The sequence below is a fragment of the Oxyura jamaicensis genome, chromosome 20, assembly GCF_011077185.1.
Source record: "Oxyura jamaicensis isolate SHBP4307 breed ruddy duck chromosome 20, BPBGC_Ojam_1.0, whole genome shotgun sequence".
NCBI classification, from domain to species: Eukaryota; Metazoa; Chordata; class Aves; order Anseriformes; family Anatidae; genus Oxyura; species Oxyura jamaicensis.
The window spans coordinates 14,136,574-14,151,176 of record NC_048912.1 but is presented as its reverse complement, the minus strand read 5'-3'; the positions used below and the strand labels follow the sequence as shown (position 1 = coordinate 14,151,176).

The window sequence follows — 14,603 nt, the reverse complement described above, 5'->3', positions numbered from 1 at the left end:
GGGGGGGGGGGTTACCGATTTTTGGAGCAGGGGGGGTGCACGCAAAGCGGGCAGCACGGCAATACACGAGGGAGGGGAGGGTGGCGGGCCCGTGTGTGTCCGTGTCCCCCCCCCCCTTTTTTTTTTGCCGGCCCCCCCCCCCCCCCGAAAAAAAAAAAAAAAAAAAACAAACCCCAAGCCCAGCCCGGGGGGGTACTCACGGGCCGGGCATCCGAGCTGCCTCCGCCCAGCAGCGCCGTTCGCTGCCGCCGCTGCCCCGCTGCCCCCGGCCGCCGCCGCCGCTGCGCTGCCGCCGGGCTCGGCACCGGGGGGGAGAGGGAGAGGCAGCGGGAGCGGAGCGGAGCCGAGCCGAGCCGAGGCACTGCGCACGCGTTTCCCGGCCCCTGCGATTGACTTCCTAAAGCAATCGCGGCTCCGGCACTTCCTCACGTCAAAACACAGCCGCGCGGACACGCGGGGACGGAGCGGGCAGAGAGCAGCGGTGCTCGGGGTTGGGTCCTGCTCCCGGACGGTGCGGGGGGGTCCTGGGTGTGCTGCCAGTACCCAGCACCCAGCTCCCAGTACGCACCAGTGCACAGCAGCAGCGCCGTGCACCCATGCTGGGGTCCTGCACGAGCAGCCGGACTGGGATTCTGCACCAGTACCGTGTACCCAGTACCCTGCACCAGCACCCAGCAGCACACACCCGATGCTGGTGTCCTGGGCCAGCACATGGTGCTGGGACCTTGCACCGGTATCCTGAGCACGATGCCCTCACCAGCACCTGGCACACTTGCACCAGCGCCCAGCACCATGATCCCAAAACCCTACCTGGCACCGCGATCCCCAAACTGGCACCCTACCCATCACCGTGATCCCCAAACTGGCACCCCACCCGGCACCCTGATCCCAATACCAGCACCCTGCACCAGCACCCACCACATGCACCCAGCACCCGGTGCTCTGCACCAGCACCGAGTGTCTCGCACGTTGTACCCAGCGTTGCTCCAGCACCCTGCAGCAGCTCCCAGTATTGGTGCCCAGCACCCAGTACCAGTGCCCTGCACCGTGCTGTGCCTCCCCATGGGGGCACAAGGAGGGAGGTGTCCCCTCTGCACTCTCCTGCTGAGGCTTCCCCCGCAAATGCGTGGGGAAGGGAAGGTGCTGGAGGTCCCCCTGCCTCCGTGGGGTCCTGTGGGGTCCCGGTAGCGCGGGGCTGCTGGGAGCGGAGCTGCCCCAGAGGCTGCTTCCCTGGCTGAGTCCCTGCCAAGGAGCGGCTTTCCCTAAATCAGTGGTTTCTCTGCTTTTTTTTTTTTCTTTTTTTTTTTAAGGGGGATTATGCATCGCTAAAAATAAAGCGTGATAAAACTTTGGGAGAGAAAAGAGGCATAAAAATTTCATGATCGTGCCAGCCAGGGAAATTATCCCACTTTATTATTTAAAACCTCATTAAAACCCATTTCCCTGGGAGAGACAATGATCAAACCACCGTCTATTTCAATCCCTGAGACGTGCACTCTGCTACGTGGGGAAAGCGTTTAAAATAGGCCTTTACATGTGACTGCCGAGCTGAAAACCCCAATCCCGACCCCTTCCCATGAGAGCAGCAGCTCGGAGCCGAGACCCCTGCCCCTGCGCAGGCGGGTCGCACAGTCCCGCTGCGCCTCCTGCCATTTCAGCATTCTCTTTGGATTTTCCTGTTTTCACCCCTCCAGCACACTCGTTACAAAGAGTTTGCTCAGGGCAGACCTGGGCAAGGGCCCTTCCAGTTGTAACTTTCCCAAATCTTCGTTCTGAGCAGCTCCAGTGCCGGCTGGCTGCTCCCTCGTGCTGTGTGGGGCTGCCAGCTCCCGGCTTTGCTTTAGCGGTTCATTTAGCTGGGAGCTTGCAAGCGCCTGTAAAGCCTCCCACGTCTCCAGGAACTGCTTTATAGTGTGTGTTTGGGATTTTTAGAAATCCCCGTGCATATTTGGGCTTGCGAGTCTTTGTGATTCTTGGGGCCAGACGTCCCTTCAGATGGTGACAAAGCCAGGAGCGTTCGATGTGAAGGAGGTCGCCTTTTGAAAAAGGAAGCGTGAATGGGGAGAAGATGTGAGGAGCTCCCAAATCACCAGTAAAGTGTCCTGGTCAATGAATAGCCCGACTCCCTGTGCTCACGGTGCCAGGGCCTGGCCCAGACACCTCATCCTTAAACACACACGGGGAAGGGGAAATGCATCTTTTCCAGCAATTGTCAAAGCTCCCACAAACAACCAGGATCCCTGCTTGGATTCAGGTCTGAGTTTCTTCCCCTCACACCAGCTGGGGCTGCGAGGCTGGGATGGGAGCAGGGGAAGGCCACCACCGTCCTGGGGAAGGCTGCCCAGAGAGGTTTTGGATGCCCCATCCCTGGAGGCGTTCAAAACCAGGCTGGACGAGGCCCTGAGCAACTTGATGTAGCGGGTGGCATCCCTGCTACGACAGGGGGTTGGAACTGGGAGACCTTCACGCTCCCCTCCAACCCAAGCCAGCCCACGATGAGCTACAGCAAGGCCTCGCTCTGGCCCTTCCCGTGCCAGGTGCCTGCCGGTGGCAGGGCCTCTACTGGCGGCCGCAGCCCCGTGTGCAGCTCCGGAGGGCTCCGGTGCAGCCCCCGGCCGTGCTCCAGCTCCGGGCAGTGCCCCCCAAACCCCGCAGCTTTTTCCTTCTCCCCCCTCCGGGGCTCCCCGGGAGCGGCCCGGCCGCTGCAGTAGCGGGGCCCGCCCGCAGGTGCCGCCCGACTCCGCCGGGAGCGGCTCCGCGGGGCGGCGCGGCCCGGGCCTGGGCCCTCGGCGGCGGCTGGGCCCGGAGCGGGGCAGGGCTGGGGCTGAGGTGCCCCGGCCTGGAGCTGAGGTGTCTCGATCCCGGGGCTGAGCTGCTTCGGCCCCAGGGCTGAGCTGCCCCGGCCCCAGGGTGCTCGGGCAGCCGCCTCACGGTTCCCTTCTCCCGGCCGTGGGAGGCCCTTGGGTGCTGGCAGAGGGAGAGAGCGTGTCCCCGAAGCACAGAGCGGGGTCTTTTAACGCGTCTGCCTCTGTTTTTTGGCATTGCCCATGGGATTCCTGCCGGGAAGTGCAGGGTGAGCGTTGGTGATCGCTGCCCGGAGAGCGGGGGCAGCGGGGACTGCAGTTGGGCACAAAGCAAGGACCTGCAAAGCCCGTTTTCTGCCCCAAAAAGCTGAGCTCCGGTACCTCCAGGCAGGGTGCTAAGGATCTCTTTTGATGAATATCTGAGAGGAGTCAGCCTGTGGCAGGACTGAGATACAGCAAGGCTCCCCGGTGGGTTTGCAAAGCACCATCTGATGGAGCAATCCTGTCAGCGGTTGCTCAATACCCATCTCCAAAGCACTCCGCAATACCAGCCTCGCTGGAGCGGCACTGGGCTGATTCCTCCCGTGGTGTTTCCAGCTTCTGCACACCCCAAGAGGCTGGACGGGACATGCAGAGGCTGCTCGGCGAGGCTTTGTGTTGGAAAGGCCTCCTTCTCCCACCCCACCTGGGCTTTGCAGGCAGCAGAGGGAAGTTTGAGTGGAGGGACCAAAAAAAGGCACCCGGGACTGGATTTTTAAGGGATAAACTGAGCTGATTAATCTGTTAGTGCAGCCCGAGGTGGTGCTGTGGGCAGGAGGAGGCAGAGGTGCCCTGAGAGCACCCCTGCCCTGGGGCAGAAACCCTCCCTGGATGTCTTGGTTCCACATTTGTCTTTGCAGAATGCCCGGTTCGGGCTGTGCGGGGTCATCACACTTAATTTATTCCCTTCTCAGAAATACCCTGGGCACCCTTCACAGCCGTTGTGCTCTTTTAAGGCCCCAGAGCTCGAAGATAAAGCAGCAACGTGAAGGTCTGGGCTGGGGCTCTCCGCAGGTTGTAGAGCAAAGTTTAAAAGGGGCTTTTGAACCACCAAGAGCAACACAACTATAAATTCTATCAGATTTAGGGGGGAAAAAAAAAGGGGCTGATCAGTTTGATTTCTTAATGTAGCAGAGCTTATGCAATCCCATTGTATATCAGTGCATTCGTGTTCTTCCAAATTCCTCTCTTTAAAAACTTGTTAACCCTTTGGCCAGTTTGAGCCCAAGCCAGCAGCGGCACAGAGCTCAACTCCTCCATTTACTGGATAAATCAGCTGGGTAACGAGTGACCCTGCCAGGGCTGCAGCTGTGAGAAAGACCAACACACGCTGTCAGCCCCTATTAGACACCAGAGAATCCGCACGGCTCTGACATTTGATTGATGCCCGAGCCGTGGGAAAAGCTTCAGTCGGAGTTTGTGCCCTCGCAGGCACCCAGGTCGGTCCCCCCAGAGACGCCAGCCCGCGGAAAGCCAGGCTGTGCCGCTCGCAGGGCTGTTTGTTTGCTTTTTAGTGCCGGGCTTCAGGAGGAGGGGGAAGGAGAATCGGCAGAAGCCGCGGCCAGGGGGACAGAGCTGCCGCTCAGCGATGGGACCAAAGCAGCCCCAAAGCCTTTGGCATTGCAGAGATGGCCTCCTTGGAGGAATCGCTGCAAATTATCAGCACTGCTGACAGGGGGCACGAATACTCCTTAAGGGCCCTGAGCAGCCTCAGCTGGGGTCTCCATCCACACCCCTTGCTCACAGGCCAGGTGCTTTATTTAAGCTCAGCCCAGAGCATTTGCCTCTTGCTGGAAGCCAGCTCAGCAGGGCCCATGGGTGGGCAGGACCCAGATCTGGAGGATGGCTTCATGACCACAGCCCTGACCCTGGGGAGCTGCTCAGCAGTTGCTGGACCTGATCCTGACCTGGGGACTGGTTTCTTGGCTTGACTTCTGCTGGCCTCATCGTGGATCTGTCTGATGACTGGGACTCGTGGATGGACGTGGCTGTGAGCTCTGGAGCTGCCTTGCTTGGCTGTGGGCTCAATAGTCGTATTTGTAATGTGAAGCCATGGAAGGTACGGAAACCAGGAACGAGCCTCTCTTACAGAGCAGTACTCATTTAGTTGTTGACTTTACTACTTGTTGTAGCATTGGTGAATAATGTTCCCCATTAGCATGATGATTTCCCCCTGTGCCAGCCAGGGATAGACTTTCAAGCTCCCATTGCTGAGAGACAGCTGTGTGGTTGTAATGCGGAGTGTCAGAAAAGTGGGAAGTGGCAAAAATAGGGATGAAGCTGAGGCAGATGCATTCTTGTGCTTCTTCTTTTGGCTGGAATCAAAGCAGGCAGAAGGCACCTGGGTGTCTGTGCCCTTTTCTTGACTATGAGGCAGAAAAGTTGGACCACATCAGGCCTGTTCCAACCTGTCCGCTGTGATAGTTCAAAAACTTTTAATATGTGGGAGGAATTGAAAGCCACTGTGGAAATCTTTCATCTGTGTCCAGGAGCATGGCTTGGTCTGGTCTCTGTGGAAGTCCACAGGTGGCTGGAGCGGCTCCTGCAGGTGTGTTGGAGAGCTGGTGGGAGTTCTCTGCTCTTTGGTTGGAGGGGAAGATGATGTAGGTGATCAACGATGGGAAGGGTGTCCTTGGGGTGAAGGCCAAGTGCCTACAAGGACAATGAAATAATTAGCACAAGATGGGAAGGTAAAGGTATTCCTGGCTGTGTAATCAAGCCCTCTGATTTTTATTCTATGTGCGTGAAAAGCACCTCTCCCTGTTGCTTCCTCCTCTCTGTTATTTGGTAGATGCAGTTCATTAGAAATCTGCCCTGGTGAATAACAAACTAATGAGTCTTGGTGCTTTCCATTTCCTCCATCTGAACTGGAAAGTGTCTTTCTCATACAAACCGAGTCTTGAGCAGTAATAACAAAACCACAGCTGCTGTTGCAGTTCTTTATTTGTAGGTTGGATTCCCACGTGGACGCATCTAAACAAGCGTGCGTGAGCTGCTGGCTACGAGGCAGCAGGCAAAGCAGGTGATGGCTGATGACTCGAGGTATCATTCTGATATTTCTGTTTTGACATAGCGAGGTCCAGGGCTCGTTGTCAGGAGAAGCACTCATGACCTTGAGGTTTCTCACATGTGCCAAGCTGACAACTCCTACATGCGGAGCAGCTGTTCCTGTGCGTGATTTTTGGCTTCACGCTGTACAATCCCCATTTCTAGCTGATCCGGTGATACCGAAATGGAGAAGTTTTGATTAAGGCCCGATTTATGCACATGCAATTCCAGCGCAAACAAGCCATAAGACTTGCTTTAAGGCATCGTGGGCTAGCTCGTGTGGCCACCCTGCCTGTTCCTCTAGCTCAGGTGCTCGGGTCCCAAGTTGTATGCCAGTGGTAGCCTCCTCTGTCCAGGGCAATGAAGGCAACGAGTAGAGTATGGATGTCTTTTCCCCTCCTATTTCCGTAGTGGGTGTAGGACAGTGGATAGGTACTGCTGATGTCCCTTGTTTGCTCCTGCCCCGTTTCTCAGCGGTGCAGATGTAGCAGCTCTTCCTCTGCCTTGGTGCAGGGAGGGGCAGTTTCCTGTTTTTATGCGGCTGTAATAGTCGCAATTAATCCGGGATGCCTTTGTTCTGCTGCTGCTCCCCGCTGTGTGGAGGGGCTAGCGGTGCACGTGGGCGCTTGGTTTGCTGCGGCGTTGCCCATGTGCCCGGAGCCACCCCTCCAGCCGAGCAGGAGCCTGCGAAGCCCTGCTGCCAGGCTTGCAGAAATGGGTTTTGGTTTTTCAGGGCCCCCAGCTGGGTGTTTGCAGGTGCCTGGAGCAGCAGCACAGCTCCATCCTGCTCCAGCCATGGGACTGCCCGTCCAAGGCCGCAGTTGTATCTGGCACTAACATCCCAGGAATCTGCTCTGGGCAGGCAGGAATCAAGTGGAGAGATGTTTACAACTGCTGGCGGAGGGGGCAGGGAGCAGGGGAGCAGCCGCAGCCCTCCCGGTCTAGCTGTCGCTGTCAAGGAACTGGTCTTGAATAAGGAGAAATGGAGAGCAAGCAGCGATTTGGCTTTGCTCAGTGCTTTGGCCACAATTAATAAGGAGGGAACTGGGCAGAGATAATGTATAATTAAGTTGGCTGATAGCAGAGCTCCGTCCAGAGCAGGAATGTGTTGTACGGTGTCATGCTATAATTAGCAGCATTTTGTTATAGCGCTTTTCCTTTCTTTGACGGATCCCAAAAAGCTTCACAAAATGCACTCGGTTAAATCTGTCGGCTTCCCCCGAGGGGGGAAGAGGCACTGTGTCCTGACCCTGCGTGGAAGGGATGGCCTGGGGCTGATGGAGGGAGCGGGATGAGGCTTTTCCTCCAAAGACACCCAGCTGGGAGCAGCTGGGACCTTCTACCTGGGGTGCCCTGTGCAGTGGGTGAATTTTCCTCTTTGAGGAGGCTGGAGCAGGGAGAGGTGAAGTGGCTTTCCAAGGTCACCAAGTGAGTCATGGGTAAAGCTGGGAATAGAAGCCAGAAGCCCGGCTCCCAGCTGCTCTACCTATGGTTATTTCTATTTATGCTCTTCACTTCTCCTGTCCATGGTTTACTGAGCGCATTCCAAGAGGAACTTGGCTGCCAAACTTCCTCTCCTTCAAAACCAGAAATGGACAGATAAGATAGTGGAAGAAATCAGTTTAACTGCTGGTATGTGCACAAACATACCTGAATCCTGTCCAAGTTATCAGCTTTTTTTTTAAAGCTCTTCTGGGGCAGGAGAAATGCCTCCGGTCTCAAAATGCCTATGGCAGTTTGCTGGCAGGGCATCAGATGATTTATTTCCTCTGCCTGTGGTCAAAAGAAGAAAAATTAAAAACAAAAGAGAGCAAAAAATAAAGGCGGCAATCATGTTAGACATAGCAAAACCCAGTCAAGTGACTCCAGTGTAAATTCCATGAGGGCAACGGGAGGATCGTGGCTCTGGGAATCAGAGTTTCAGGCTGTAAAACAAACAAACAAAAAAATGAAACACCAAATAAATGCTGCATTGCCCCCCAAGTAAACTTTCAGGGAATGCCTTATCTACCTCTCAAAGCCCTTAAGAGTTTCTTCTATCGACTCCAGTTGTAAATTGGATCAGCCCCAAGGTCAGAGAACCTGAGAAGCCCTAACCCATGGGGTAAGGATTTGGCTTCTCGTTATTCCTGGGGCGAACAGAATGGCTGCCGTGCCAACTGGTGCTCAAAGAAAGGCGTCGAAAGGTTGCTCCAGGTAGCAGAACTGACACACAGTCACTGTTCCCTCTGTCAGAACCACAGTGGTGGCATGGCTGAGGGAGCCAGGCTTTGTTACAGGCGATGCCTAAATTCACCCCAGCTGCCCTTTGTGGATCAGTGATGGGCTGATATCCTTGTACACTTGCTTCCCAGCGCGGCATCCAGTCGCTTCCTCATACCACTTCTCTCATTTCTCCTTTTTTTTTTTTTTCAATTGATTTCACCTTTTATTTTTCTGCTTGCACTGTTTTTACCACGGTCTTGTTTTATGGCTCTCAGACTTGTGAGGTGACTTGCTGTGTAGGGCACGCAGAAGCTGGTGCGGATGCCCTGGGGGAACACAGGTGCCCTGGTCTCTGGGCTGTCGTATGAAGCTCAGGCCGGGGCTGGGGGCTGTTCTCTGCGTGATCTGCCTTGTGAAAGTAGGAAGCTGCCTGATTTTTGACCAGGAGAGACTCATCACTCTGTGGTTTTCTGCATTTCTTCTGTTCTCCTCTGCTTTGCTGGACTCTTTCCCACCTGCTCTGGGATCTTTGCGGAGGGACCGGACTGGAATAATATTGGTCTGGTTCCCAGTAGCTTGTACCAATTGATAGCAGGCTGTCAGTTTCTCCAAGGCGACTATTGCAGTGTCCCCAGGCACAAAAGCTGACCTCCCCTCTTTGCCTTCGCGGTGATTCCCTGAGCTTGGAGCTGCCGAGCAGCGTTCAGCCGAGCTCTCCCTGCTGCTGCCAGTCCTGGCTCTGCCCGCGGCAGCCCCAGGTCCCTCCGTGGAAATTAACATTTACTTTAAGAGCTAAAATAAACAAAACCAGATAAATCTAACAGAGCAAGATCAATAAAAGCACGGCCAAGTGTTTTGTTTTTGTTTAGGAGATGCGTCTTTGTGCATACCCAGTTGCGTGTTGCCAAGTTTTGGGGATCGGCGAAGGCTGACATTGTTTACCGCGAATTAAAGACCCTCTGGAGGCACCCGGTCTTGCTTTCCAGTGTAGCCTGGGGCTGGGGGAGGGAGGCAGTTGGACAGTAGCATAGAAGAAACCCTGTTCCAGTGTTGCTAACTATAGCATTAATTTCAGTCATAAATAACTTCAGTGCCATGGTTACAGCACTAGCCAAGTATGATATCATTTAGTTTGGGATTAGGGGAAAAATATCTTCCTTGAGGCTGCGGCTTCTAAAATAAGCAACTTTTCCAGAGTGGGTTTCCTTCCAAAGAGAAACTCCAGGCTGTAGTTGTAAGGAGGATTACTTTGGTAAAACGGGCTGGGTGGGAAGTGCCAGCAGGTAAAGCAGCACAGAGGGTAAATTCTTCAAAGTTTCTCAGTGAGTGACAGCCCGGTGCTCGTGGTTTGCTCAGAAAACAGCACCTCCTGTGAATGAAAGCAAGCGTGGTCTTCTTCCAGCCCGAGTCCAGCAACGTGGAGCCATGCAGAAGCATAGGTCCTTTCAGGAATCAGACGCGGCTAATGACCATTAGGAAGATGGATGGAGAGCTCAGCAGTGACAGTTCCCATGGCTGCATGGGCAGCAGTGTAGTGACTGCGCAAGCAAATGACAGCGTGCATCCACTGCTCCCGTCGAACAAACAACTCTGATATTTGTATTAGGAAACTTACACACAATTGCATGCACGTACAGTTCTGCAGGATGCCGGGAGCAATGGTAAAGGGCTGTTGTGTTTAGAGATGGATCCTAAAGACTTGTTGTTTATATTTATGGTGCTATAATGGACTACAGCAATAACCTCCAATGGGACAGGGGGCTTATGTGGAGGCATAATAAGAGGAAAAAAAAAATATATGGAGAAACTCTCAATGCTGTGAAAAGGGCCGCAGGTTGCTGGTAGAGGAAATCTGGCCCTAGGACTCCTGGATATAAAATACTTGACCACACAACCCAAAGCACTGATCCCATATAAAATCGTTCAGAAAAGTTATGGCATTAAATCTGCATTGGCAGGCTTTGTGCCAGATTAGATATTGTCTGTCTTCCTGCTGCCGGCGTAAAGCCAGCATAACGCCACGTTATGTACTCTGGCTAATTCAACAGAAACGTAATTGTGTGCCCAGGATCTGGATTGAATTTGTCATGCTAAATGATCCAGTAGTGCTCAAACCTGGTATAAATGACCATAGAGCTGTGGTCCAAGCTTCCAGTCCAAATTTCCCATCTAACGTAAGGCAAGAGAAGTTTGCCACATGCAGACGTCTGTGATAATTTCTGGAATGCTTTCCCTCAGCTTAATGCCATTTCCCAGCACAGATCAGAGGGTGCCCTGTGAAAAATAGAGGAAAAACTTGAGCACATGAAGGAAAAAAAAAAAAGGTACTTTTTATTTCTTCTCTCTTCCTGGTTCTAATCATAGAGAAAACAGCTGAAAAGTGACATTTCAGGATAGGCTGAACAAGGCTGGTACACTGCATTCATTAGCCCTGCTTCACACTGCTCTGGCCTGATCCCTGCTGAGAGATCTGCTGGTGGTTAATGTACCCTCAGCTCCTGATAGAGCAGTCTCAGATTTTGAAATGATTGCCGGTTTCTGCAGCCCTGATCAGCCTGAAGACCCTGGCCTCTTTCTTTTGCTCTTTGTCTATGCTAGGCTTGGCTTCCCTGAAGTAGCTGTTATCCATCATGAAGACGTAGGAAGCCAGTGAGGTTTTCATTTTCTTATCAATGGGCTGGCTCAGGGAATACCAGGCACTTTGTCCTCTCTTGGGCTGCATTAAATGGAGGGATGCTTCTGGTCTGAGGAATAATCTTTGGTGTGTATGAATTTCTCTTGCCTTGAAGTCATCTTTCTTTCAGCTGTGAATTGTAAAGCAACCTACAGGGGAAAAAGAGGAAGAATCCAGGAGGATTATATTTGTTCCTCATATATATGGGGTTCCTTGTGTTACCTGGAGTACTTTACATGAAAAAAACATAGAGGCCATCTGGACAAGGGAGTGGTTAGAGCAGATCTCACTGACATTAGTACTCATTTATGGCACCACAGGTTTCTTCAGTGTGGCCAGTGAATAAGAGTATTGCTTTCAGGCTCAGAAGATACACAGCTTGCTTGCAGCTTTGATGCTGACCTGTCCTTTAACCCTAGCAAGCTCAAATCCTTATTAGTTCTCATAAAGCACCCATTTTCTCCACCTTGATTCCAGGACATCTGTGCATTGCCTTATCATACACGATCCTGAACTATTCTGGGATTTCTAAGTACTACCACAGCACAGGGCATCACTCTTACTGTAGAATGACCCCTGGTTTGGTATTTAATCGTGGTTATTTACAGCTTCACTGTTTTCTTCAAATCTGCTGTCAGGGAAAAGATTCAGGTCTGGGCCATTTGAGAGCTTTTGCAGGTCTATGAGCTGCAATGTGCCAAACGGCCGGGTCTGTATTTGGGATGGGGCCTGGCTAGTCCAAGGAGCCCTCTCTCCTTTAAAGAGAAACCATCTGTCAGGGCTGTGTGCGCATCTCTGCTTGGAAGCTCCTGGAAGCTGTTCTCAAGTATAGTTTAGAAATATGCAGACAATTGCATATCGCTGCTGTTGCACTAAGTCTGCCAACTGTGGGGTCAGGTTGTCCCCTTTGTTTTCCAGTAATTACTATTTTTAGTTCAGTTTTCATTCGAGTGTAGTGTTTTTAGATGAGCCCAGAGGTCTTCTGGCTGTGCTCTGTACAGCTTCTTAGAAGACAGATGGGGCGTTACAGACACTCTGCTTAGTCCCTGCCGCTTCACAAGGTTCAACGTCCAATTCAGCTGATCAAAGAATGATGTTTTCAAGTCCTTAGAAAAGATGTCTCTGGATGGAAGCAGAACAGCTGCCGAAGAAACACGTCAGGGAATCATTTTACCTGCACAGTAAAACAGGAAGATGGTAAATATCTGGGGATCACAGGGAAAGGTCCGTCACGGACGGTGTTTTTTTTAGTAGCTCAGGCCGTGTCAGCCTGTCAAATGTGTTTTGAGAGACTCTCAGCCCTCCTCAGCTCCGAGGCTGCCTGCGAACAAACCGAAATGAAAGGCAGATGGCCGGGCACAGGCCAGAGCAAGCCAGAGAGGCTCCAAGGAAGAGCTGGAGCACCCCCAGCTCCCATCAGCAGCAGAGCAGGGCCCGGCGGCCTTCCTGGAACCGCTCTTGGGGCTCAGGCCAAGCGCTGAGGCCCTCAGTGGCCACAGCAGCTGCAGTGGGAGCGGAGGGCACGAGGCAAGGCTGTGAAAGGCTCCTGCGGCCTTGCCAAGCATAAAAAGCGCAAAGATGCTTGGTGCTGCCTTGCCTCTGCTATGCTGGTTACTTTTGTATGAAGGCAGTGAAGGTACAAGCCTCCGGACACCAAATAGTCGGGTGACTGGGACATCTCAGTACCTCTGTTGTGCAGAAAGCATCAGACATATTCTAACCTTCCACATACACTAACCAACTGATCCTGACGAGGCCTGGGAAGATCCCAAGTAACACAGCCTTCATTTTCCCAAGGCCACAAGAGGGTAATTAGCTGACTAAGGATTGCAGACATCAGCTCCCCTGTTAAAACTGGGACTTGAGAGCTCTAACACCCAACGCTTGCTGCTGCTGACAGGCACCTGTAGCATGCACGGCGGCTGGGGAGCGCTGGCCAGAATCCCGATTTTGAAAAGCCACAGCTCTCAAATAAAGGACTGCCACACAAACAAGGGGCTCTCACGGTTGGGATGTCGTCACGACAGAGAAGCCCAGGCAGGCGGGGTGAGGTCGAAGACTTCTGAAAACAGCCTGCGTAAAACAGAAACTACTGTTGAATTTAGCTTGTTGCTACCGAAACAGGTTCCTCGGAGTCATACCAGTGTTCTGTAATGAAACCTGAAGTCTAGCTCCTGGTTTCAGCTGACTGCAGAATCAACACAAGGTGGTTAATGGCTGCAGGTGAAAATTACGATAAAGGTGGACTACACACAGATGTTATGGGTGAAATGCTGCAAGCTGCTTGCCGGAGCTGAAAGGCCTGGGGTGAATGAGTACAAGCCCATGGACAAGCTACGGGAGTCGAGATCGTTTTCACCAAGCTGTGTGAACCAAACCTGTCAAGTTTCACACGAAGGGCAGCCCAAGGCATGCTGGTTTAGTTCTCAGAAACTGGAATTTGTGCATAAGTATGTGACAGCCTGTGGTAACCAGAAACTATTCTTATCACAGGAAACGCTGTTGGTCAGGAGCGACAAACGCGTTTGGTCCCCACAACGCTAACAAGTCTTAGGCTATGCAGATCCTTGGGTTTAATTCATTGATCGTTCTTAAAAACAAAAGAGATCAAGTAAATTGGCTCGAGTTTAAGCAGACAAGCCAACAAGACGTGGCAAAAACACGCTCAGAGCAGAGGGATATGGTGGAGTATTATCAGCCTGCCTTTGCCTCAACTGGGTGCTCCCTAGATTAATTTGTACCCAGATGAAGATGACTAGCAGGAAGGTAAATTGATTTAATTTACATGTTAATACAAAAGAAGAAAGTTTAGGGTGTTTGGAGGGTTTCTAGCACACAATGGAAGGTGGGTGGCAGTTTAAGTGAGACTAGAAGAATCTAATTGAGTATAAAGGAGGTTAAATTTCTGCGAAAGCTCAGTTTTGGGAGCTGCCAGAAGATGCCAATTTACCTCAATTTAGAATCCATCAAAGTAGTATCAGAGTTTGGCCTTAAGCACTGAGTAAGCAGCTTTAGTGTCTGTGGGAGGGAGTGATATCCTAACAATAGTAGGAATGGTGCACGATGCATGCAAATTACTCTGAATACATTTGCTCTTCACAGTGGATTTTGGATGGGGATGGAAGGGAAATTAATTTCTTTACGAAACAAAGCCCAAGACATTTGTAGCTATTAAGATCACTAAGTGATTTAAGTGAAAAATTAGCTCTTGTGCATGCAGTAAAAATTTTGCTGTGCTGTACCTAAGAAAATACATTTTGTAACAGAAATAGCAAGTTTTGAGGTCTCTATGTTAATCTTAACTGTATTAAAAAAAGTCTGGAAAAGGATTTGGGCTGTAGAGAAATAATTTGAATTTAAAAAACAAACAAAAGAAAACCTGTTACGAAATTGATTTAAAAGGGGATTTTGTAAGTATAATTGAAAAAAGAGCTGCTAAAGACAGCAAATGGCTTTCTGTAAGCAAGGAATCCGTTCATTTGTACTGCTCTTACAAAACAAGGCAGGAAATCACACAGGATGCTGCTGACGAAAAGGAGGAAGTGGTTTTAAGGATGACATTGGACTCTGCAAGCGGGATGTCAGGCATATCGCAGCACACGTCTTTCTACCGGCTGGTACACTGCCACTGCTTCTGCTTTCTCCGCGCCTGCTGCCAGAGGAGCCAGGCATGTCACGATAACCTGCTGGGCTAGCTCTGCTCGAAGCCTCCCGGGCTTGTGTCCGAAGGCAGCCAAATTGTACTTTCTGGCTTCAGGGTGTCGTTCTTACAAAGCCTGCCCAGGAACTGAAACTCATGAAGCCGTCCGGAGCTGCCTGGCGGGGCCCTCACG

At 52.0% G+C, this 14,603-nt stretch overlaps 1 protein-coding gene across 1 annotated transcript in view; it reads right to left on the bottom strand.

The window, feature by feature from the left end:
• The window catches only part of RGS19 (regulator of G protein signaling 19), a 15,503-nt gene extending 15,130 nt beyond the window's left edge, over positions 1-373 (bottom strand). Inside the window, exon 1 of the mRNA XM_035343630.1 lies at positions 201-373. The gene's annotated coding sequence lies outside the window, so the exon portion shown is untranslated. The remainder of the gene's footprint in view (positions 1-200) is intronic.
• Between the last annotated feature and the right edge of the window lie 14,230 nt (positions 374-14,603).